General features: G+C 40.8%; 1 protein-coding gene across 4 annotated transcripts in view; it reads right to left on the bottom strand.

Annotated features, from left to right (window-relative positions):
* Positions 1 to 19,787, bottom strand: part of ptpn4a (protein tyrosine phosphatase non-receptor type 4a) — a 276,928-nt gene extending 257,141 nt beyond the window's left edge. For 3 of the 4 annotated variants that reach the window (XR_007262457.1, XM_048598844.1, XM_048598843.1), the window contains exon 1: positions 19,318 to 19,787. The gene's annotated coding sequence lies outside the window, so the exon portion shown is untranslated. The remainder of the gene's footprint in view (positions 1 to 19,317) is intronic. The other variant, XM_048598845.1, reaches the window with a different exon arrangement.
* Between the last annotated feature and the right edge of the window lie 6,705 nt (positions 19,788 to 26,492).

Genomic DNA, 26,492 nt, shown 5'->3' on the forward strand with positions numbered 1-26,492 from the left:
AAAAAAAAAAATTGCCCCTCTCTTTTTAAAATTTCTCTCCTGTCACCTTAGAAATGTGCCCCATACCCATGAAACCCCCATCCTTGGGGAAAGACAACTACCATTAACTCTATATGTACCCCTCATTGTTTTATAAACTCGTATCAGGTCGCCTCTCAACCTCCTATGATGCAGTGAAAAAAGTCCCAGCCTATCCTGCCTTTAGTTATAACTCAAGCCTTCCATACCCGGCAATATCCTGGTGAATCTCTTCAGAACCCTCTCCAGCTTAATAATATCCTCCCTATAACTGGGCTACCAGAACTGGACACAGTATTCCAGAAGAGGCGTCACCAATGTCCTGTACAACTTCAACAAAACATCCCAACTCCTGTATTAAAGGACTGAGCAATGAAGGCAAGCGTGACAAATGCCTTTTTTAACCATCCTGTCTATATGTGACGCTAACTTTAAAGAATTATGTACCTGCACCCCTAGGTCCCTCTGTTCTACAACACTACCCAAGGCCCTACCATTAACTGTAAAAGCCCCACCCTTGTTTGTTGTACCAAAATGCAATACCTCGCATTTATCCAGATTGAACTCCATCTGCCATTTTTCAGCCCATTGACCCATTTGATCAATATCCCTTTGTAATCTTAGAAAATGGTCTATAATGCCACCAATTTTGGTATCATCTGCAAACTTACTGACGATGTTGTCTATATTTTCATCCAAATAATTTATATAAACGACAAACAAGAGGACCCAGAATGGATTCTTGTAGAACACCACCAGTCACAGGCCTCCAGTCCGAAAAGCAACCCTCCACCATCACTGTCTCCTGCCATTAAGCCAACGGTGTATCCAACTGGCATGCTCACCCTGAATTCCATGTGACCTAACTTTACCAATTAGTCTACCATGCAGAACCTTGTCAGAGGCTTTACTAAAATCCAAATAAACAATATTTTGGTAACTTCCTTAAAAAACTCAATCAAGTTTGAGAGACATGATTTTCCCCTCACACAAAACCATGCTGGCTATCCCTAATCAAGTTTTGCCTCTCTAAATGGCCACAATCCTATCTTTTAGAATTTCCAACAATTTACCCACAACCAAAGTCAGACTCACAGGTCTATAGTTTCCCAGTTTCTCCTTAGAACCTTTCTTAAACAAAAGGTACAATATCAGTCACCCTCCTGTCATCAGGCACCTCACCTGTAGTTAAAGATGCAAATATTTCTGCAAGGGGTCTCAATTTCCTTCCTTACTTCCCACAACATTCTGGAATACATTCGATCAGGTCTTGAGATTTATCCATTGATATCTTCTCTAACATCTCACGAATTTCCTGATGTTTTAAAAACAGTTCACATTACAGAAAAGTTTATTTCTCAACATTCGAGTAATCCAGAGCCTCAGGCTAATGCTTAAGAAAGAGGAGTCAAAATCCCACCATAGCAGCAGTGGAATTTAAATTCAAGCAATTGGTCTGGAACCCAAAGCTAGAGTTAAAGGGTGACCATGAACTTACTTCATATATACTACCCATATATATAGAAACTGCCTACATTACTGACTGAAGTGCTCGGTGCTCACTAGTTGGCAGATTCTTTTTAATTTAAAATCAGCTTTGCAGAAAGAAATACCCTTACATCTTACAGGACTGCTTTTCAAAGATTATTATTATTAGGGTCACATCAACTGCATTAAAATCTCAATCATTTTTCATTTGGAGAAGCTGCTGATGCTGATCTCTTTGCTCAGCAAATAAAAGCAGACACAAAAATGCCCACACCCAAAACACCAAGCACGCTAAAAGTCTTAAATCAGGGTTGCAGCAGGATTTTTTCCAACATGTGTCATAAAATCTAACATGTAAAGGATTACTTACAATAGGGTTATGACAGTGGACATGGAGTCCCACTTATATACTAGAAACATAAATTGCATCAAGTATTGTACTTATATTTAACAAATGTACGATGTAGATATGCACTGCATGTTCAACCAGTTTTCAGATGTTCTGTTCATTTTTACAGAAATAGACATGTCACGACCAGCCACGTGATCATGACACATCTCTCAGCAAGTAAGGATAGCCAAAATAAGTCACGAGTGGTTGACAGTCAACTTCACGATTGGAGATAATTATTCTGATCTCTTGGTCAGCCACAACATTCAGCTTTGAACTACTTCCAAAAAATTTGAACTTTCATGAATATTACTGGAACAACTTGTGGTAGAAATTCTCTCTAATTTACAGTGACCCCTTGTTTTATCATTCATATAGGGTAAACAAATGAGGTTACAATGGAAGCTTTTGTTTTAAATGCAAAGATCTTTGATCAACTGTAGGGAGATTTTATTTTTCTAAACAGCATCACTGATAACAAAACATATACGAGTTGGACAAGTTTACCTTTATTTCACAGAATCATAGAATCCCTACAGTGCAGAAAGAGGTCATTCAGCCCATCAAGTCTGCACTGACCCTCTAAAGAGCATCTCACCCAGACCCACCTGCCAACCCCATCCCCGTAACTGCATGGTTAACCCAGCTACCCTGCAAGTCCCTGTAAACTACAGAGCAATTTAGCATGGCCAGTCCACCTGACCTGCACATCTTTGGACTGTGGAGGAAACCTGAGCACCTGGTGGAAACCCACGGAGACAATGTGCAAACTCCATACAGACACAGTCGCCCAAGGGTGGAATCTAACCCAGGTCCCCGACGCTGAGAGTGCTATGTGCCACCATCTTCCTAGTTTAAATTGACTTCCTATTTGCATTTCCAATGATATGCAAGTGTAACGTCCTAAGGCAGAATCTGTAAATATATACTAAGGGAGTAAATATCTACAATCACCAGATGACTCTTTGAACATTCATAGTTATAAAAGGCTTTTGTCACAGTTTATTTGCCCTATTATGTGTAGATGCTATTGCACAGAATCTCTTTAGCTACTCCACTTGATTCACTCCCTGTCTTTATGGTCTAAATTGAACGTTTTCTTCTAACAGTTCAAAGTCTACTACACTAATTTGCAGGTCATGACCGGAGGTCTGACCCACTCTTGTCATTTGCTATCTTCATTCCAAATCTACCCATAAATATTTAGGTAAAACTGCACTTAGCCCGCAGGACCTCAAGAAGACTTTTTTCGTCCTACATCGAGGATTATTTGTAACAATATAAATTGTTAATATTCTTTAACTTGGTTAATTTTTACTCGTGGGATATTTTTCTCAGTACATGTGCCTCAGTTATCTACGTACTACATATTTACTCCCTTAGTATATATTTACAGATTCTGCCTTAGGACGTTACACTTGCATATCATTGGAAATGCAAATAGGAAGTCAATTTAAACTAGGAAGATGGGAAATTCCACATTTGAGAATTCTAACCTTAGGTACTTATGAAGCAAGTGTTCCCAAACTACCTCAATAATCAAAAATCGTCACAGTTTTCGACAAACCATGACTCATTTCACTCAAGTTCAAGATAGGGAGCAGATATCCAAGATTAAGCAAAATGTAGGCAAATTTTTCAATGAAAAGACTGGAACTGACTCAAAAGATTTCCTTCATGATCCAGCATGGCACGTGCCATTGTTAATTATGATAAGCAGCCAGCCTGCATTACACTTTTCTCCACCACTCTAATCAGTTTTTCACTGTTATTATTCTCTTATTTGTGACAGCAATCTTCATCAAGTCAAAGGGCTGCAAACTTACGTTTCTCATGTTTCCAAAAAATGGGAGAAGATTGGTAATGGCCAAAAAGACTTCGGTATTTAATCAACTTGTTCAGTTGTATTATGACGTACCTGTGGAACAGGCGGAACTTGAACTAGGTCTGCTGGCTCACAGAAAAGAACACTAATCCTGCATCTTAAGGGGCACAAGTTTTTGAATATTTTCTAAGTCACAAGGCTAATATGCAGGTACATCAAGAGATTAGGAAGGCAAGTAGTATGCTATCCTTTATCGCAAAATGATGAAAATATAAAACAAAAATGTTTCGCTTCAATCATATCAAACCTTGGTGAGACCATACCTGGATTATTGTTTGCAACTTTGGTCCCCCTTCCTCAGGGTAAAATAAACTTGCTATACAAGAATTGCAGCAGAGGTTCACCAGACTCAATTGTGCGCTAACAAGACTGTCTGTGAGGACAGTGGGCCTGCATTCTCTGGAGTTTAGAGAAAGAAATTAGAGGTGCTTTCATTGAAATGTGAAATTATGGACAGGATGGATACAGAAAAGATGTTTCTCCTTCTTTTGGGGTAGGAGAGGAAGAGAATGTGGTGTAAGGGGACATGCTCAATAATGGACAAGCCATTTTGGACTCAGATGAGAAGGACTGTATTCACTTAGAAGGTAGTGAATCACTGGAACTTTCTACTCTAGAGGTAATTTAGTCATCGAGTATACTGAGGAGGTAAAGGATGAATGTCATATTCCATTCCCAAGTCCTATATTCCTATAGCACACATGTGCCTGAGTCAACAGTTGCCATTATTGGCTTTATCACGTTGCATTTTGCTGCGATTTAGTAAATTAGGAGATACACAGGGTCACTTTTTAAACACATGGCCAACTTGAGGTTAAACATTTTAATTTACAACATAGAACAGCACAGTACAGTACAGGCCCTTTGGCCCCACGATGTTGTGCCGACCTATTGTCCTACTCTAAGATCAAACTACCCTGCATACCCTACATTATACTATCATCTATGTGCCTATCCAAGAGTTGCTTAAACGTCCCTAATGTATCTGACTCCACTACCACCGCCGGCAGCTCATTCCACGCACCCACCACTGTGTGAAGAACCTAGCTCTGCCATCTCCCCTATACCTTCCTCCAATCACCTTAAAATTATGCCCCCTCATAATAGACATTTCCACCCTGGGAAAAAGTCTCTGACTATCCACTCTATGCCTCCCATCATCTTGTACACTTCTATCAAGTCACCTCTCATCCTTCTTCGCTCCAATGAGAAAAGCCATAGCTCCCTCAACCTTTCCCCATAAGACCTGTCCTCCAGTCCAGGCAGCATCCTGGTAAATAGCCTCTGCACCCGCTCTAAAGCTTCCACATCCTTCTAATAATGACGTGAACAGAACTGAACACAATATTCCAAGTGTGGTCTAACCAGGGTTTTATAGCGCTGCAGGATAACCTCACGGCTCTTAAACTCAATTTCCCCTGCCAATGAAAGCCAACACCCAATACTCCTTCTTAACAACCCTATCAACTTGAGTGGCAACTTTGAGGGATCTGTGGACATGGACCCCAAGATCCCTCTGTTCCTCCACACTACTAAGAATCCTGCCATTAACCCTGTATTCTGCATTCAAATTCGCCCTTCCAAAATGAACCGCATAACACTTCCACATTGAATTCCATATGCCACTTATTTGCCCAGCTCTGCATCCTGTCAATATCCTGTTGCAATCTACAACAGTCCTCCACACTGTCTGCAACTCTTTTGTGTCATTGGCAAACTTACTAACCCACCCTTCCACTTCCTCATCCAAGTCATTTATAAAGATCACAAAAAGCAGAGGTCCCAGAACAGATCCGTGCAGAACGCCACTGGTCACACAGCTCCAGGCTGAATACTTTCCATCTACTACCACCCTCTGTCTTCTATTGGACAGCTAGTTCTGTATCCAGACAGCCAAATTTCTCTGAATCCCATGCCTCCTTACTTTCTGAATGAATTTAGGAGGACAGATTTCAAATTTTGTTTTTATTCCTCCAAGGTTAGATGGCTGAAGGGTAATCTAACGGAGGTATTTCAAATGATGCAGTCCTCTTGATTTCATTCTGCACAAAATTTTAATCCTGATTGCTGAAGGGCAAGGATAGTTCTTAGCTTCTATCCTCCATAAACAACTAGCTCTTTGAACACCTCTTTTATGTGTTTTAGTGCATTATCTTAAACTGCGATCTTCAGGAGCTCACATCACAAAAAGCAAGATATATGTCGCTGCTTCTGCCACATCGTCCATTTGTCTCGAACATCTGTCCACCCACACCCTCTCCAGTCAACTGTCCACAATACACGGCCCAGGTGCCCCAAACTATTTGCTCAACTCAGATAATAAACTGATTTTAATAGTCGCTTTCCTTAGACCCTGAAACACAAAACTTCAAAAGACTATCTTGAGATTCTTTTCATTTGATAATGACTTCTTTTAGTCTAACCACTTGTCTTTAACTAGTCCTACACATTCTAAGGCCCTTTCTAAATACTTTACAGGGGGTTCTACTATAACATGATAATTGTGTTCCAGCACAACATTGTGCTATAGAAAATCATACTATATAAATAACTGGGACTATGGGAAAAGCAGGGTTAGGGGCAGACCTACAGAAAAGTGTAACACAAAGACTAGCACTACTGGCAGCAGCTGTTCAGACAGGTTGGTCTGACTGTGACAGCAGCTTCTCAGCTCCTTTTCTGATTGACACAACTATCCTCACTATTTCCAAAAACTGCAGAACAGCTATCCATGTGTCCTGGTCAATACTTACCTCAACGTCAGCAACACAATGACAGATTGTCTGGTCATTGTCACATTGTTGCTTGTCGGAGAGTGTTGTGTGAAAATTAGCGGCTGTACTTTCTACAATGACTGCACTTTAAAGTACCTCTGTGTAACATCCTGAGGTTGTGAAAGGTGTAAGCCTTTGTAAGCAAGATATATGTTCATGTCCGGTCTCAGAACTCAATGGCCAGGGAAGGTGTGCTCACAACGTGACTAAAAAGATTGAGTATCAATCAGCAAATTCTTCGAACACTGCCAGTAGCAAACTAAAGATTGGGAGAGGTTTCTGGTCAGCAGTGCAACTAAAGAACATTGGAGACACTACCACCACTATCCATAGTTCCAGACGGTGCCATATACACGTGTATGTTGCCTTCGGTGATCTTATTACCACACCACAAGGGTATCAAGGAATATGGAGCAAAAGTGGGAAATTCAAGTCAAAACACAAGTCAACCACGATCTGACTAATTACTTAAGTAGGCTGTTGGAGCTTCCTGTTGCATCCAGGTCCTGTGCCTCTCAGTGTTTCCTTTCAAGGTAAGTCAGATATACAGTTTTTTGCTCTCCCCTACACCCTACTTTTCCTGATAACAGACTGCTGACTTCTTACTTTTCAGTTTTAAAGAAGGCTAACAGGGAAAATTCCTCTGGGACCCTCAGAATCACAGCATTTACAAGTACACTGTAGGTATCATTAGCAAAGGGCTCCTGACAGCAAGATACCTACTCGATGGAATCAAGTTACAGCTAACCCAAGTTCGCGTTTTCAAAATAGCGATCCCCTATTTGTCAAACGCTCTATAGCCAAATAGCATTGCCAGAACATGTTATAGCAGAACCCTGTGTGCTACATTCCCTTTCATTAAAAATCAGACACAATGGTCAATTTTCTAGGTCGTGTCCCTAGCCCTGAACTGAGAGACCCGGGTTTAAGTTCCATCTGCTCCAGTGGTGTGTAATAACATTTCTGAACAGGTTGATTAGGCAAATAGGTTAAATAAAGAAACTCTCATCCATCAGCATCTGTGGAGAGAGAAACAAAGTTAACATTATGACTCCAATAGGACTCTTGTATTGAAACTTTAACTGTTTCTCTCTCCACCTTTGCTATCAGATCTGCTGAGTTGCTCCAGCACTTATTTTCTTGTTTCATAAATCCAGCATGTGCAGTACTCTGCTTTTTTTAAAAAAACAGTTGTGAACTGCCTTGGGCTGTTGCTTTATTTTCAAAGGGATAAAAGAATAAACTATGGTTATTGGAAGTCCCAACTTTACTGAACTTTGAGGCATAATTTGCCAAAAATTACAGTTGAGGAATTGGAAAACATGGAAATAGAAATATTTACTCAAAGCAATGGAAAATTATTTTTGAAGTTACAGAATAATTTAATACAAATCATAAGTAGAAAGTAATATCAAAATATTAGTCAAAACTAGAGTGATCATTTGGAGGGCAATGGATCTATAGGATAAATTACAAGTCTAGAATAGTTTTGAGAATTCACAGCAGTCACGTGATCTCAGATTTCAACACACTGTTCAACACATTTACTGTTGCCAGTAAATCAACCATGGATCATTTAAACTTAGTGACTAAATCACATTCGATCGGTGTGAATGAGATTTAATAACTGACATGAAACATACAGGTCGATGCCGTTGACTGTCATGGCAGATATCAGTTCAGCTATTTATTTTGTTGAATAAACAGCTGTGGAAGTTAAGTCCAACAGGTTCTCCGATTATCCAAGTTATAATATTGGAGCAGTACCTTGTGGAAGCTAACATTACCCCCAATACAATTATACAATTTCCCCAATTAGCATTGATTCAAGGAACAAGAGAACTTTTGGTTCAGATGACCATACAATCATACAGCACACAAACAGACCCTTCAGTCCCAACTTTCCATACTGACCAGGTTTCCTAAATAAAACTAGTCCCATTTGCTTGCATTTGGCCCATATCCCTCTCAACCTTTCCTACTCATGTACCTGTCCAAAAGCCTTTTAAATGTTATAACTGTACCTGCAACTACCACTTCCTTTGGTAGTTCGTTCCATATATATGTACTGCCTTCTGTTTTGAGGTTCCTTTTAAAACTTTCCCCTCTCACCTTAAGACCATGCCTTCTACTCTTGAATTTTTCTACTCTTGGGAAAAGACCTTTGCTATTCACCTTATCTATGCCCTTCATGATCTTATAAACGTCTACAAGATCACCGTTCAACGTCCTATGCTCCAGGGTAAAATTCCCAGCCTCTCCTTATAACTCAAACCCTCTAGTTCAGATGTTATTCTAAAATATTCATGTACATTAGAAGTTTTATTGCTGTACAGTAACAAAATCCAAACTGGAGTTCTTTTAATGGCGATAATTACCAACAACCAGCATTGTGAAAAATCAAGCCTTTCACTAGTGTTCCTCTTGTAAAGTTGCAAACTCATCCATTACATATTTACCCTATTCACGATAACAAGGTGTAGAGCTGGATGAACACAGCAGGCCAAGCAGCATCAGAGGAGCAGGAAAGCTGACGTTTCGGGCCTAGACCCTTCTTCAGAAGTTACCCTCCTTGTTATCTCAGATTCTCCAGCATCTGCAGTTCCTACTATCTCTGAAACAATCTTTACCCCATCCATGTTTCTTTAAAAGAAATTAGGCACATTATTGCACATGAAACATTCCATCCTATCAGATTTTAACATTAAATTTTACTTAAACAATGTGTTTACAGAGCCCATAAACAGCTGGTTGTTAAACAGCCACACTAGAGGCACGCTCAATCTTTGGAATGCTTCTATCATGATTATGGATTGTAAAATTTATGCATTAGCGTAAAGATGAAAAATCATCATATCTAAAATATTTCCAAACCATCTGAAGCACTCCAGATTAGATAATACTTTGAGAAATCATGTTTCTTTAGAGCTTACAATGTATTCAGCAAAATGGCATCATTGTTTTAAAGTCATAGAGCCATACAGCACAGCAACAGACCCTTCAGTCCAACCAGTCCATGCTGAACATAATCTTAATCTTAACTACCCACACTTGCCTGTTCCTGGCTCATATCCCTCCAAATATTTCCTATTCACATATCCAGCCAAACGTTTTTAAATGTTATAATTGTACCCGCATCCACCACTGCAACAGGAAGTTCATTCTACAAGTGAACCACTGTGTAAAAAATCTGCCTCATGTCTTTTTTTAAATGTCTCTCCTCTCACCTTAAATAACTTTTGGTTATGCCATAAACACACTACATTCAATCTAAATCTTCAAGGGAACACAGAGAAATACTCAAAAAAATTAAAACGATCAAACTCTAAACTACAGAAACTATAATCCTACATTGTTTTCTAAGGCTTAAATCGTCTGCCTGTACATTTCATGGAACTTGGTGTCAAATTTGATTGGTAACATTCCTTTTAATCTGTTACAGTCTATATATAAACTAAAGATGTTGTTGATTTAAAGTAGTGAATCTAGCTATACACAAAACAAATGCAGGAAGTACCTTTATATATTCTTATTTCACACTAAAAATACGTCAAAAAGCTCATTGCAAAAGCGTTCATTATAGCTAGACTATACTTTACATTAGGATAAAAAAACAAAATATATTTTGCTAAGTTGCTTACCAATTGATAAATGATGCACATTAAATAAAAAAGGTTGGATCTCTTACGATTGGGTAGAGATATATGGGCAAATAACACTAGAAAAGATCTGCCCATCTCTCAATTAACAGTTATGTTTAAAACTGGTTCATAACTAAAAATACCTTCTGAACGCCAACACATCAATATGGTGCCAACGACTAGTGATCTCCCTTTAAATTAACCTTAATTCAAACAGTTTAAGATCGGTGCTCTGACTTTTTAACTCAAGTGTGTCTGCTCAACATGGTGGAGTAGAGACTGCCCACCATTTCATTTAGCTGGCAATGCTGCCTGAAATTTTTAATAGTCAAACTGTTTGGACAAGCTATGACACTTCTGGGATTGGTGAGACTTGAACTTAACCTTCTGCCTCAGAGCTGGGATCACTTTTGAAATATAAAGACTTTTAAAAATCTGCAATACCCATATAACAATTGCAAATGAACTTTAGTTTATTCAGAGGGGGTGGAATAAGCAATAGGTTATCCTTTAATTAAAAAGGCACAGAGACTGTGGTAGAATGCTCCTGGTAAGTTTCAATTGGTTACCACCCCATCCTATCCTTATTCGACCAACTACATTTGATATAATCATAACTGACAAAGGATTATGCTTCATTTTGTGATTTCACACAAATGAATATGCAAAGAATTATCTTACTACAGTTACAGTCAGATCCTTTTACGTCACACTAATTTATAGTGACAAAACTGATGCAGCTTCGTGGTAAAACTCCCACTGAATTCCATTTAATTCCACAAAACAAACTTGGATAACTCTCAATTCAGGATCTCATCTCCAGCATCCATCCAATATAAATGTTCTTGAAGAGACTTTTCATAAGTTTGAATTCTTTCTGAAGTTTATCAACGTAATGTAAAAAAACACAAGCATTGTACCACTTGACTATAAAGGGAAATAGCCTGTAAGCCAAAGTTCTTTCGGAAATAGAGTGAAAATATAATTAAAGGCTGCATGCCTTGTACACCTCAGCTCACCTGAAACATTGATATCTGTTCCCTATCCTCTATGTCCTTGCTAACCTACACTATCCTTTATTATTTCATTACTGAAGTTCACCCCCATGATTAAATTCCTTCATGGTCTGGTCTGGCCTGGCCTTTCTTCCAATCTCCTTCAGAAACTGTTCCTCTGGCTCTGTCCTCTTGTGCTTTTACTTTTTTGTCCTATCATTGGCAATCATGGTTTCAGTCATGTAGGCTCCATGTCCTGGAATTCCTTACTTTGGGTCCGCCTTTTTCCATCTTCATCCTTTCCTCCTTTCAGACTAATCCTAAAGCCATATTTTTAATCAAGCTTTTAGTTATTATTCCCAATTTCTTCTTTGGCTGGAATCCACTCTATCAGAGTACACAAACAAATAACTTGGGATTTTTTTCTATCTTAAGAGCATGATAATGCAAATTGCTGTTGTTCTTTAATATTGGTCAGCACTATTTAAACAGCCATAGTGCCATTCAGTATTCTGGCCAATATTCCCACAACAGATGAGCCCTCAAAATAAATAGTGGTCATCATTTCAGTTCTGATAGGGAGACTGCTTGTTCAGAATGCCTACTGCGTTTGTTTACCATCAGTCACTTCATAAATTGCTTGAAACGTGGATGCGACAGAATGCCATTGAAATGGCATAGAAAGAAGCTTTTCTATGACTCTTCTACAAATTTTAAGGGTGGGATATTTAGATTGTTTTAGATACTCTCAGAATTGAATCAGCCCTTACTCCATTACAGGCCCTTTAATCTCTTACCCTGATCAATTATTTTCTCCTGTTCTGTTTGAGTCAACAGCCAATCTGGGAAATAACACATTGCAGATGCAAACTCCCAAAATATGGTACTGACTTCTCATTAAGTGAGCTCATGGTTTTTTTTTTTAAAAAGTTTATAAATCATAACCTCAGACCTAAAACGGTTCTGAAAAAGGAAAATACTACCCAACTGTTTGATCCCATTCATCAGTTTAACAACTGTAATCAAATCTGCCATGCAAAAACAAAACTAATTCCCTCAATCCAACCATGCTGGCCTTCTTTAGTCACTTCGATGGTTCAGATTTTTAATTCAGTCTCACATAAACTTTTCTTATTGGAAGCATACAGTGAAAATAGTGCTTTAATTGTGATTCAACCGTTTAAATATATTGTGTAACTTTTATCTCTTTAAACTTACGCAGACAAATGCTTTTTCAGAAACAATGCTTCTTACTCTCAGCATTTTCTCTGATCTACCAAATTTGTGCGCTTATGTAATTATTTGATGTTTTTATTTTCAAAATTAAATTTTATTGAATAAATAAATATTGCAAAGATCTATAAATTTAATCAATCATTCTCCTCAGAATATTGTTTTCCAAAGCAATTACACCATTCACAAACAAATTCTTCACGTTAAACTATAGTTCGCAATATTTATAATGTTTATAACATTTATATTGTAATCACAAATCTCTGTAGTAGACCAGTCACTGCCAGTTAATTAGAAGTCATTGATAACTATATTTCTTGTCTCTACATCTCACATTCAAAACTACAACTTCATTTATTTGCAGAAGCAGTCAATTAAGGTCTTTGTAAAAGAATGTCAGTAAACTCCTGGTGTACAAAATTTCTGATAACAATTACAAAATATTTTTCAGTTGGTACATTCCAGGAGATGACAGATTTTTAATCAGTGATGGGTTGAAAGGTTATGGAGAGTGGGAAAGAAAGTGGAGTTGATGCCACGATGAGAGTAGTCTTGATCATACTGTATGATGGATCAAGTTCAAGGAGCCAAACTGCCTTCTGCTAGCTCGTGTTCTAACACAATATTACAGCTATTTCCCTCAAAATCTGCTTAAACTACTTCAACACAAAACATTTTGATTCCTTAAAAATCCAACTCACAGAAACTTCAGGACCAGTTACCACAACTGTTCCAAATGATTTCTTCCTCCCTCTACTTGCTGAAAGACTAACATGATTTCTGAACCAACAGCCCACCCTAACTCCACCCACTAAGACAAATGAATTACAATCATTTTTACTATATAACAATTCTAAGAGTTTCATTGTTCAACAGTAAATTGCCAACTTGGCTCACCACTTTTAAAGTGCATGCCTCTCAATAGAATAAAATCTGAATGAACAATATTGTTTACAGCTTCCTGTTTATACTTGCCCTCAACTGTGTCATCTACTGCTGTTGCACGAAACCCAATGCCCATTCATACCACCCAAAATGACATGAATCACACAAAGTTCAGCACTGAAGTCAAGTCTTCAGTTTCAAAATAGACTGGCAGGAAATAGTTCTAAAATCTAAACAAGGTACTGCATGTGCAGTATTTTGTACAAAATTCCAATTTAACACCTGTCATTGCATGCATGTACATGAAGTGATTTCTGAACTATGTGTGTTTATTACTGAGTGTCGTCACTGGTCAGCAGGTAGCATGTGTCTGGGGTCAGAAGGTTGCAGGGTCAAGTGATAATGCTGCACCATTGGAGGTAAAATCGTTCAGATGGGACATCAAACCAAAGCTATGTCTACTCCCTCGAGGACCTGAAAGATCCCACGTCACCACTGTAAATAAAGGCAGAGGGAACTATCTCCAGTGCTCTGCCAATAGCAATCGATATCAAAGAAAACAGATTGTCTGTCCACAGCAACATTACCGTTCCAATTGGCTATGCTTCTTACGACCGTGACTAGAATGCAAGCATACTCCTTCAATGGTTGAAAAGCAATTTTGTATGCCCCAAAGTAATGAAAAGCACTATATAAATGCAAGCCTTATTCCTCTTACTGTCTCTCTTATATCCCCTTTCTTCTACAAGTCAAGACCACTGGCATTTAGCTGTTCTCAAAAATGTCATTCCGCAGCTTTTAGGGAGATACAAAAAGCCAGTATATCAATGCCCATTTTTTTCTCTCCTTTGGTAGTGAGTATAGTCACCTGCCATGGAACACTGTTCTTACCCTTTTACATTTCAATTACTTTCAATAGGACACACATCAGGGGTGGACTATTAAAAGCTTATGAAAACCTGGATCATATGCTTCAATTAAAAAAAAGGAATTAATATGAAGTCCTCCTTCATATGGAGTAGATAGATAAAGTTCATCACATCATTAACCCATTTTTTTTTTAATCTTTTGCAAACTTTCAGACTTGCTTCTTATAATCCAAAGTAAGCATTTTAAAAAAAACTCAGACAGTAAGGACTGCTGATGCTGGAAGTTAGAAAAGCGCAGCAGGTCAGATAGCATCCAAGGAGCAGGGAAGTTAACATTTCAGGCTGAAACCCTTTGTCAGGACTGGGAAGGAGGAACGAAACCCAGAAATTAATACAGGGAGGGTAGGTTGGATGGAAATAGGTGGATGCAGATAGGGGGTTATTGTGGTTGGTCAGTGTGAAGGATAGAGCGGATAGGCAAGTCGGAAGATGGACAGGTTGGGGGTGGAGAGATTTTGAAGCTGGAGAAGTTAATATTTAGGCCATTGGGCTGTATGCTCCCAAGGTGAAATATCAGATGTTGTTCCTCCAGTTTACATTTGGCCTCACTCAGAGTGGAGGTCGTGTCACCAAGGGAGCAGGAGGGGGAATTAAAGTGAATGGCAACCGGAAGGTTCAGTTGGTTGGTGCATGCAGAACGCAGGTGCTCGGCGAACCGGTCCCCAAGTCTGCGTTTGGTCTCACCAACATAGAGGAGACTAAATCAGGTGCAACGGATACAGTAGATGAGGTTAGATGAAGTGTAGGTGAATCGTGGCCAGATTTGGAAGGATTGTTTGGGGCCTTATACAGAGGTGACAGGGGAGGCATAGGGGCAGGTGTAGCACCTCCTGCTGTTGCAGGGAAAGGTACCGGTGTGGTGAAGTTGGTGAGGAATATGGAGCTGCCGAGGGAGTTGTGGAGTCAATAGTCCCTGTAGAAAGTGGACGGGGTGGGAGGGAAATATCTTTCTGGTGGTGGGGTCTGATTGTAGGTGGCAGAAACGTCAAAGGATTCAGAGGTTAGTGGGGTTATATGTGAAGACTAAGGTCACTCTATCCTTACAGTTGTTGGTGGGGTGTGGGGGGAGGTTTGAGGGCAGAAGCAAGGGAAGTGGGGGAGATGCAGTTGAGGACATCCTTAATAACAGAGGAGGGGGAAAGTGCATTTCCTAAAGTAGGAAGACATCTGTAAAGTCCTAGAGTAGAACATTTCATCCTGGCAGGCGAAGGAATTGAGAGTATGGGATAGCATTTTTGCAGGAAGGTGGGTGAGAGGAAGTGTAGTCAAGGTAATTGTGGGAGTCAGTGGGCTTGAAATAGATAAGTCAATTATTGGAGATGGAGACAGAGACTGGGACTGGGACTGGGACATCCAGGAAGTGGAGGGAGGTGTCAAATGGTCCAGGTGAGTTTGAGGACACGGCAGGTGTTGGCAAAGTTGATGCACTTCATCTAACCTCATCTACAGTATCCGTTGCTCCCGATGCGGTCTCCTCTATATTGTACAGACCAAATGCAGACTCGAGGTCCAGTTCACCAAGCACCTGCACTCTGCACACACCAATCAACTGAACCTTCTAGTTGCCATCCACTAACTTCCCCGTCCCACTTCCCTGGTGACATGTCTATCCTTGGCCTCCTCCACTGTCAGAGTGAGGCCAAACGTAAACTGGAGGAACACCACCAGATATTTTGCCTTGGGAACTTACAGCCCAATGGCCTGAATATTGACTTCATCAGCTTCAAAATCTCTCTATCCCCAACCTGTACATCTTTTGACCTACCTATCTGCTCCACACTTCGCACTGACCGAACAAATGACATGCATCCACTCATCTCCATCCCAACTACCCTCCCCCTTCTCAGTCCTGACGAACGGTTTCAGTTCCAAACCATTGGCTTCCCTGCTCCTTGGATGCTGTCTGACCTGCTGTGCTTTTCCAGCTCCACATTTATTGACTTTTAAAACAAACTCATCAAGGTAAAAGATTATCGCTGGGGAAGAGGACTCCCAGTGGAATGACAGCACTCAATTTTGTCCCAGTGATGAGATTTAATTTTAGTCTCAAGCTTTTCATCTGTACCAAGCTTAAATTTCTGACTTCCGCAAAGCTTACTGAGGGAAAAAGGCAATTTTTGCAGTTCTAAGCTGTTATCCCATACAAGCTAGGAAGTAGATCAAAGCTCATTGTGTAAAGGCTTTAGACCGAGAATATACTCACTTCCCATCAATTCCTGCTGCAGTACAATCAGGTAAAAGTTAAGTGAAACTGTCATCCAATGTTCCAAAAATTCTTTTTCATATTTACATTTTACCTCTGGTTTCATTAGACCCATCACCAATTTTTATTTTCTTAATTCTGTTTCCTGCTTCCACTATAATAGTGCCTCATAAAAAGTCTTTGCACTGTGCACAGGCAAATCAAGTTTTCTTAGGAGAAAAAGTGTAATAACCAGGAGTGATAAAAATACACAGACTGGGTTTGATACTGCAAGTCTGTGAAGCATATAGATGTTAAAGTCACTATCCATTCCGATTTGGGAACAGACTACAATTATAGTTTCCATCATTGCTTCCCCCTACCCCCCTTTTGATTACTTCCATCAATTCCAACCACTTGAAGAGAGGAAGATGTGTGAAGAAGGTTCAGAAAAGATTTATCAGGACGTTGCCAGGAATGGAAGGTTGGAGATATAAAAGTAGACTGGAAAAACTAGCACCCATTTTCACTGCAGCATAGGAGGTTAAGGTTTATAAAATCATGAGGGGCATTAGGTGAACGACATGGGTCTTTACCCCAGAGTGGGGGTCTTCCAAACTAGGGGGCAAAGATTTTAAGGTGAGAGGAGAAAGTTTTAAAAAGGGTACAAGGGCAAATTTTTTTTTGTTTTACACAGTGTTTTGTGTGTGGAAATGAACTGCCAGAGAAAGTGGTGGATTTGGTACAGTTACAGTGTTTAAAAGACAAGTTCATGAACAGGAAAAGTTTGTAGGGATAAGGGCCAAGCGCAGGCAGGTGGGTCGTTTAGTTTGGGAACATGGTCAGCGTGGACTGGTTGGACCAAAGGGTCAGTTTCCCTGCTGTATGACTCTATAACCTATGAGTGTGGAATTTCTGCAAGCACACTGAGTGAGTCACACCACAGATAGTATGAAAGTAAAATTCAGGCCTGAAACTTGTGCCCTTATTCAAATATACAAATGACATTTTTTGTAAAAGACAGGAAACAAAAAGTCAGATGTGTGCCATGGCCTAACCAGAGGCCTCAAGGTCAACAGCAAATGAATCAGTCTGTCCTGCAAAAATGAACACAAACTAAATAAGAAATATCAGGACAATTACTGCACTGCAATCTTCCTAGCCACCTAGTATTCTACTTATTTCAATTTTGTTTGTAAAAGCTCTGAGCATTTCCATCATGAGCCAAGTTTTATTCATCTCTATTTCAGATTACTGCTTGTTTTTATTTCCCTTCTGTCTCTGGTCCCTTAACAGTGTCCTAAAAAACTATTAAAACCCACAGCACTTTTGCCTGTAGTTAGCTCTGCCCTTCATTCACAAAAACAGACATAATGTCATTTTCCTCAAGCGTTAATCTTACTTTCTCCGTTTCCACTTATATGCACAGTCATCTCACTGTTCCATGCAGTGACACCATCCCTTTCATTCATGCAATTCTGACTGCCCGTGACTCCGCTCAGCTTCAATTCTTCAAAAGCTTCAGCTCCAATTTATTCATACACCATCTTTATTTCGCTACTCTCCTTTCTCCTTCAAGCTGATTACAGCAATATTCTTGATTCTATTGCAGGTTCATGTATTTTCTTCCTGAGCTTTTCTCTACTAAAAGTCAGTGTTGTACTATAGACTGGCTCCTTCACTGAACTGTACAAAGCAACATCCCTCCTGTTACATATACCTCCACCACTATGGCTCGGGTGTAGCTTTTACGTCTCTGTACTAGCAGTTTCTGCTGATACCTCCTATTCTCATTCATACATTTCCAATCGCTCCCCTCCCTAAGAATCCTACTGCTACTATCAGAGCTACACTGTCAACCGTAGCCTGCTGTCATTTACATCACTGTCCTTAATGCTGTTATAGATTTTAAAATTACAGAAATTTTCTCATTCCAGCTCCACACACTATTGACTCCACTGCAGCAGTTTTTCCACTGTTGACATAGCCAATACACCATCTAATCTTGCATTCATCAATTCCAGAATTATTGCTGCACATTTTTGACTTCAATGATGTCACTACGATGTTCAATTAGCTGATACACATGTCCAGCTCTGTCTAATTGCTTCAACAAACCATTTCCACAGCCTTCTTTCCTCCTGTTAATGTCACAAAACAGCACTACACTCATTCATACCTATACAGTTGCTTCCCTGTATGTTACAGTTTCTGTAGTACACTGCAGTTTCCAACTGCACCACCCTCTCTTTCTCTCTTGTTGGTCGCAAAGTGTCACTCAGATACATCATTTTATATTTGCCTCTCCATTTTCACATCACTCATTGGGAAAACCACATTTCGACACGAGTTCTCATGCCCCAAAAAAAAAATGACCTATGGTATCCTCCACTGCACCATTATCCCTGCTGTGAATAGTATCAACATGATCTCATTCACTGATTTTGTATTCAAGTCTTCAGTTCTCTCCCTGGACTTGCAATACTGCAACATGTTCAATAGTATACACGTTCCGAACATGTGCAATGATACACAGTAGTACGACTTTTTTTAAAAAAGTGAGCAGACATAATTCCCACACTGCACCATTAACCCTTTACAGTGGCCGCAATGCAAACTATTTCTCCCTTTAAATGCATTTATTACAAAACACGTCTCAGCTGGTTGATAACTCACTCATGTTCCGTCTCTCTCTCTCTTTCCCAAGCAACTATGCAATTACATTGCCAACAAAGGTTGCACACTGTCATGAGAGTCCCCCACCCCGTGATCGCTCTCGGCTCTCTTCTACCCCGGGGTTAGCATAACTGCGCCGCTCGCGCTCCCCTCACCGCCTGGAGCTTCCCGGAGCCGTTAGGCTGACGAGGAGCCGCCACGCTGCTCCCGTACCAGATACCTGGTTGATTTCTCTCCCACTCTCCGTCCGTTCTTCCTCCCGACTCCCTCTCACTTTCACATCATGGCTCCCGCTCTGGCAGTCAATCAGTCGGTCAGACAGACGAAAAAAACTAGGGGGGGGGGGGTGGGGGGAAAGGGGGGGGGGTGAGAACGGGGGGAAACGGTGGTGGGGGAAAAGCAGGGGAGGGAGGATGGTTTGGGGAGTAAAAGGAAAGGGACGGAGTACACAAATGTAATCAAGGGGTCGTTCCGTCTCTCCACTCGGATTGAACTCGGTATCGATTCTCGACCTCGACGATTTAAACGCCACTCACTGCGAGTCTCCAGCCAAAATAATTCCTCCTCGTCCTCGCGCTCCCCAGGCGCAAGCGCGCACCTTCTCCAGCCCGATCCGTCCCAGCACTAGAGCGCATGCGCGCTCCGGGCGCCACCTTTCCCGTCCCAGAGGCGAGACGCATGCGCGCGGGTGACCTAAAGCAGGACATCCGAGGGGTACTACACATGCGCAGCGATGACCCGTCCTCCGGTCTCATTGGGAACCCGCGGTAAGCTCCAAGGGGGAGGGGTGAAATCCCGGGGCTGCCTGTGAGCACGTGATCTTCATTGGCAACTACCCGTTGGCCATTTTCAAACTTCCTTGTTTCCCATCGGCATGATCTTTGATGTGCTTTAATTCAATCGTAGGTTTAAGGACGTCGATGGCTGGGAGTCCCTGCATTTATTGCCCCATCCCTTGAGAAGACGGTGGCTGAGCTGCCTAGTCGAACTGCCCGCAATCCATTTACTGTGGGTAGCCCTATCACTCTGTTAGTGAGGGAGTTCCAGGATTTTGACCCAGCGATATATTTTCAAGTGGGATGGTGATCTTATTTTCTATGCCAGCGGCTAGAAGGAGTTGATGGGACCTAGTGGTATTATTACCAGACTATTAATCCAAAGGAAGGGCCACTAGACATGAAACATTAACTCTCATATCCCTCCACGGATGCTGAGCCTTTCTAGCAATTTCTGTTTTTGTTTCTGATTTCCAGCAGCCATTCTTCTTTTGGTTTTTAAGACCGAATATTGTCCAGGTCACACCAAGAAACCATGCACTTGTGCTCTGAGGAAGGGTCACTGGACCCGAAACGTTAACTCCGTTTTTTCCTTCACAGATGCTGCCAGGCCTGCTGAGCTTTTCCAGCAACTTTGTTTTTGCTCCTGATTCACAGCATCCCCAGTTCGTTCGGTTTTTATTGCCTAAGTCATGATGAACTAGTTGCAATCTAATGAAGAGGTTTCTTGGACCTCCAAATCTACAGACAACAATTCATAGAGCCTCACATTTACCGATTTAAACTTTTGTCAGATGGATGAATGCAATGAAAAGTTCCCGGTAGTTTTCTTGACATTTTTCTTGTCTTGCGACAAAGACCATGTCAGAAATTCGTCTGGAAGGTCTCTAGCAGTATTTTCTCAGCCACCTGAATTGGTGATTCAGCAGAATGCATGTCAGTATTTCTCCTGCTATCAACAACAGTGCAATACCATGATATTTACCACATCATGATGAATCTGTCTTATTGAAGGTAATTAAAATTCCTGAGGTTCGGTTGGGGTTGGGCTAGGGAGTTCTTTACCTCCCAAACCCATAGACTGAGTCCATGGTTTCTTGGTGTGAGTAAAGGCTGACCAGCTTTGAAGACCTCAATTGGAATACCACCTGGACCACAGATTTTGTTATTTTCCATCCGTTCGATTGATGGGAGGGCTGCCACAAGCAATGATGGATCCCCCCGTGACTGAGAATGCATGAGGTTCCGCTCTGGATTCAATTTTAAGAGATTGTTGGAAGTATAATTTTTGGAGTTGACTGATGACATTGTTCAGCAGGCATCAGTCCCCCGATGAACAGAGTGACATATGCCTTGCTCAGATTGTTGACTGGTTTCAATCAAGGCTATGTGATAGCCCCTATGTTATTTAAAATTTACCTGACCAAAGATCAACTACCCTCTAGTAAAAGTATTGAATACAGCCTAGGTGGCAACCTCTTTAATCTCATTCACCTCCATACCAAAACTTCACTGTCCGTCATAAAAATATATGACCTTGCAATACGAGGATGACTGTAGTCTCAATTTTCACTCTGCACCAGAATTGCAACAACAATCTCTTAAACTCTACGTGCAAGTGACACAGCCTGACTTTGAATGTTGCCAGAACAAAATTTATATATGTACCTAGTTCTGGTGAGTCAAATATTCCTCCTTCCATGTACATTGAAGAGAATCTCTGGAATATCTTCAGCGCTTCCCGCACCTTGACAGCCACTGTTGATGTGGAGGTCCAACATTGGATTAGTTGCACCAGGTCAGCCTTCTACAAATCACATCATCTAGTGCTTGATAACAAAAAAAATAGTCTGCAGAGCAGTTTTTAATCATAACCCTCCTCTACTGCAGTAGGCTTGAGCAATGGATCAGTGACACATCTAGAAAAATGGCACCTGCCAATTCCTCCTCCACTTCTTCCAGTTTAGATGGAGGAACAACCAACAAATGCAATTTTCTTCTTGTAACCAGCTACACTTGCCTTCAGGCACAACTGCAAAGTCAGTGGAGTGGACACTGCACTTGCATGGTTGAAAATTGTCCCTTCAAGCAGGCCCTGTTTTGTCAACTCTTAAATGGTCAATGTTTCAGGGAGGACAAAGACCCTCTTAAGGTCTCTTTGAAGCAAAGCAGTAATGGCATGAATGACTAAGAACTGCTTAGTACCAGTTATTCAAAATAGTGATAACTTGTCCATCAAGCTATATCATGCTTTGAAGTCTAACTGTCCTAATGAGATCGAGCGGTAGCAGAGAATGAATGAAAATGAATTAAATCCTGTACATGGGATTTTACTGCATTTTATGGGATGTGTTCAATGACCTGCCAATTGGGATTGCCTGCTTGGTCACATGAAGACCCACTTGAAACCCTGAATAGATGTCATCCTTGAATTGAAGGACAGCTGATGTAGCTTTCTTTACAAAGTTTAAATTTTTCATGTTCCAGTCAATCACAAGGGCAAGATGGCAATGGAATGAAATGCATCCAAGGTTACTGAGGGAAATGAGAGGGAAGTTGTAGAGGCACAGGTGGTACTTTTCCAATCTTCCTTACACTTGGTGATGGTGGCGGAGGACCAGAGAATTGTAAATATAATACACTTGTAAAAAAAAGTCTAACTGTAATCCCTGCAACTAAAGGCCAATCAGTTTAACCACGTTGATGGGAAATCTTCTTGTAACACTAATCTGGTAGAAAATTAATAGTCAATTGGACAAATGTGGGTTAATTAAAGAAAACCAGCATAGAATTATCAGGCGTAATTCATGTTCAACATACATGCTTGAGTCATTAAATGAGATACCAGAGAGTTGTTGAGGATAATGCCATTGACAGAATGGACTCTCAAAACGTGCCACACTACAGATTCATGAGCAAAATTATTGTTCATGAAATACAAACAGTAACAGCATTAATAAAATAATAAAAGCAATTCATACATTAATGCAAAACTGATGAGTGACAGAAGAGTGAAAAGTGGTTAATGGATGTTTTTTGGAGTGGGGAGGTTTGTAATAGAATTCCCTCAGGCTTGGTGTTAAGACCTCTGCTTATGTGTATTTACAAATATATAAATTACCTATATTTTGGTATTTTGGCACCACTTTTAAAATTTGCAGTTAACACAAAACCTGAAAGTTTTGAACTCGAAAAAGACATAGGTGGAATGGGTGGATAGGTTGAAGATGAAGTTTAATGCCGAGAAGTGTGAAGTTATTTATAGAATCATAGAATTCCTACAGTGTGGAAACAGGCCCTTCGGCCCAACAAGTCCACACCAAACCTTGGAGCATCCCACCCAAACCCATTCCCCTATAACCCACCTAAGCTACACACCCCTAAACACTATGGGCAATTTAGCATGGCCGATTCACTTACCCTGCACATCTTTGGACTGTGGGAGGAAACCAGAGCACCCGGAAGAAACCCACACAAACACGGGGAGAATGTGCAAACTCCACACAGACAGTCGCCTGAGGGTGGAATTGAACCCAGGTGCCTGGTGCTGTAAGGCAGCAGTGCTAACCACTGAGCCACCATGCCGCCCCATATTTCAATAGAAGGTATGAGAAATGAATTATTAACTGAATGATACAGTTTTAAAGGGGACCTGACAGTATGTGTACACAAATCTTTGAAAGTGGGTATTGTTTCTTAACTTCAAAACACAAATGCACCAATAACTGGAATGGGTAATTCATTGTTTATTCATGAAGATTATGGCACACATGCAATCTTGGAGAGCTCATGAGTACATATCATATTTGGATAACTACAAAATGCAGGCTGATAATCTAGTGGTACTTTGCAATATTACCTGTATGGTGATGCATATAAATCATAGCCATATATTGTTGTTGATGTGTTTGTGTTCAGTTGCAAGAAAGTAATATCCACCTTCAAAGGTTTGTATGCATACACTTATGTCTTTCCATCGCTCTATCCTCTTTAAAACTCTGCTGTCTAGTACATAATGCCTCCCCTTGAACTTCCTGTGAAAATGAATCACTTCACACCTACAACGGCAGCTGAAAAACTTAAGAAAATTGTTTTGCAAAATAAAAAGAGATCTTGACTTTAAATGGTATTTTCAGTATTTAAAAAAATGGCGGCATGGTGGCTCAGTGGATAGCACGGCTGCCTCACAGTGCCAGGGGACTAGGGTTTAATTCCACCCTCGGGTGACTATGTGGAGTTTGCATATTCTACTTGTGTTTATTTGGTTCCTTTGGGTACTCTGGTTTTCTCCCACAGTCCAAAGATGTGCAGGTTAGGTGGATTGACCGTACTAAGTTGCCCATAATGTCCAGGGATGTGCAGGCTAAGTGGGAAATGCGGGGTTACAGGGACGGGGTAGAAGGGGTCAGTGTGGGTGGGATGCTGTTTGGAGGGTCGATGTGGACCCAATGGGCCAAATGGCCAGCTTCCACACTGTAGGGTTTTTATGATTCTAAGTCATGCTAAACCTTTATAAAACAGTGGCTAGGTCATAGCTGGAGCATTGTGTTCAGTTCTTTTGAAGTATTATTCTGAGCGTGCAAGTGCCAGAGCTCACTCTTTGATGTATTTCATTCTTCACAGTAAACAGAGACTCCTTTAAACGGATATGTAGTCACACTTTTTGATCAAGAATCTCATTCCTAATGGTTTTTTGATCTTAACAGATCAGTAGAAATGGCAGTCACTCACTTGGATGACTCACTCTGACGTTTGTTCACTGTGAAACAAATCTAGTTTTATGTTTTAAATAGATTCAACAATGTATCCAAACACACCATGTCTAACTTTTTGCTGATATTGACGCCCTTTAGGTCACAGTTTCCTAAAGCTTTCAAGAAGCTGTGACCATTTGTCATTTGAGGGAACAACATTAAAAGTGTTGGATAAATGTATTTTAATTTAATTAACATTATATTGTCAAGTGGAAATAGTGTGTCTTTAATATATTTGTTTGATAAAATTGCTTTTAAACTGTTAGTTGAGGGAAGCTTCAAACTACTGTTTCAAATTTTCATCAGCTAAACAAATACAAAAAGAGAATTAATTAATTTCTAAATTACGTACAGCAGTATTTTATGCACTTCCCGTGTGGAATTTGATGAGCAGTGTGTTTAATTGGGTGAAATGATGATTACGTCTGTAGTGGGAAGGCCCATAGATGGCATTCCTCCCTTCCTGTTTATTGAGGCCCTTGTGGACAATTAGTGTCCAATTAAGGGCCCCTTCCACCACCATGGTTAATAACTCAGTGGCAGTCAGGCCTTTTGCTCCTTGCGTTTGCTATGCAAGGAATGTGACGTGACAACCTTTGCAGGGCTCTTTGTTGTCTCAGTGGCAGGCAGCTCCCTCATCCAAAGGCACTCAGCTCCTGATTGGGGAACACATCAGGAAGGGAGGGAGACTTGCAAAGCCATTGTCCTGCATTTGATGCCGATTCGCCTACATCCCCCTGTCCAGTGATTATTACCTCGCAAAACCAATCCAACCACCTCCTTTTTCTGGCCTGGGTCACTTCTTGATCCTGACCTCCAGTGTGTTTGATTCTGAAAACAGTTACTGAAATAACTCCACAAAGGTCGGTTTCCCATCACCAAGTCACCCTTTTTTTTACACGTAGAGAATCCTTGACACTGATCCACCTCCCTCAGAACCAGCTGTCAGGGTGAACAGAATTCTGACACTCTTGTTTATATCTGTCAGCCAGGGCTTCCTGATTGGACACAAAAATAAGGTTGCTGGAAAAGCTGAGCAGGTCTGGCAGCATCTGTGGAGGAGAAAACAGAGTTAACATTTTGGGTCCGTGACCCTTCCTCAGATTGGTCCTGATTGGACCAGATTAACAGCCCCAGTCAGGCTGATCTCATTACAATCACTACATCCTTCCCCCTCTGAGCTGAGGACATAGGCCAGTTCTTTTTTTTGTAGTGTTTTGCACTGGGTCAGGTTCCTCCCAACTCTGCCTCTGAAGTAGGTGGCATATAGCGCACGGTAGCTCACTTCTTGTTCCCGGAGCGTCTTGGAAGAAATTCATTCTCTTAGGTGGCAAGGGCATCGAGGCGGTGACATCCACTGTGTCCATCTCTAAGATTCGGAGGTATCTTTAAAGCTTGACGGAGAGGCAGTTAAGAAGCCAGGTACATTTTGTTCCCACAATGTTTGCAAATTACTGCATTCATATAGTCCATGTTTTTGTTCAGGATCATCACACCCACCCGAACTTTATAAGTCACTGGATCTGACCTCAAGTCAATCATGCGTCTGACCCATGCAGGGTCATTCCCCTGGTTCCTACACCAAACTTCTCCCCCTGAAGTAAACAGTCTGTTTTGCTTATCGGAGTCTTCTGTTCAATATTGGTGTTCCTGATGCTGTTTCATCCTTGCCACCCAGGTCCGGAAAGATCAGATTTAAACTGGTATGAGTCTTCTCCCCATTAGCAACTCTGCTTGAGCTATACCTATAGTTGCATGTGTCCTAAAATCAAATAGGAACCAGGACAGTTTGGTATCTAGTGAAGCTGTAAGATGTTTCGTTAAGCCTGCCTTCAAAGTTTGAACCGCTCTTCTTGCCAGGCCAT

This window comes from Rhincodon typus, chromosome 7 (assembly GCF_021869965.1).
Source record: "Rhincodon typus isolate 14 chromosome 7, sRhiTyp1.1, whole genome shotgun sequence".
Classification (NCBI taxonomy): domain Eukaryota; kingdom Metazoa; phylum Chordata; class Chondrichthyes; order Orectolobiformes; family Rhincodontidae; genus Rhincodon; species Rhincodon typus.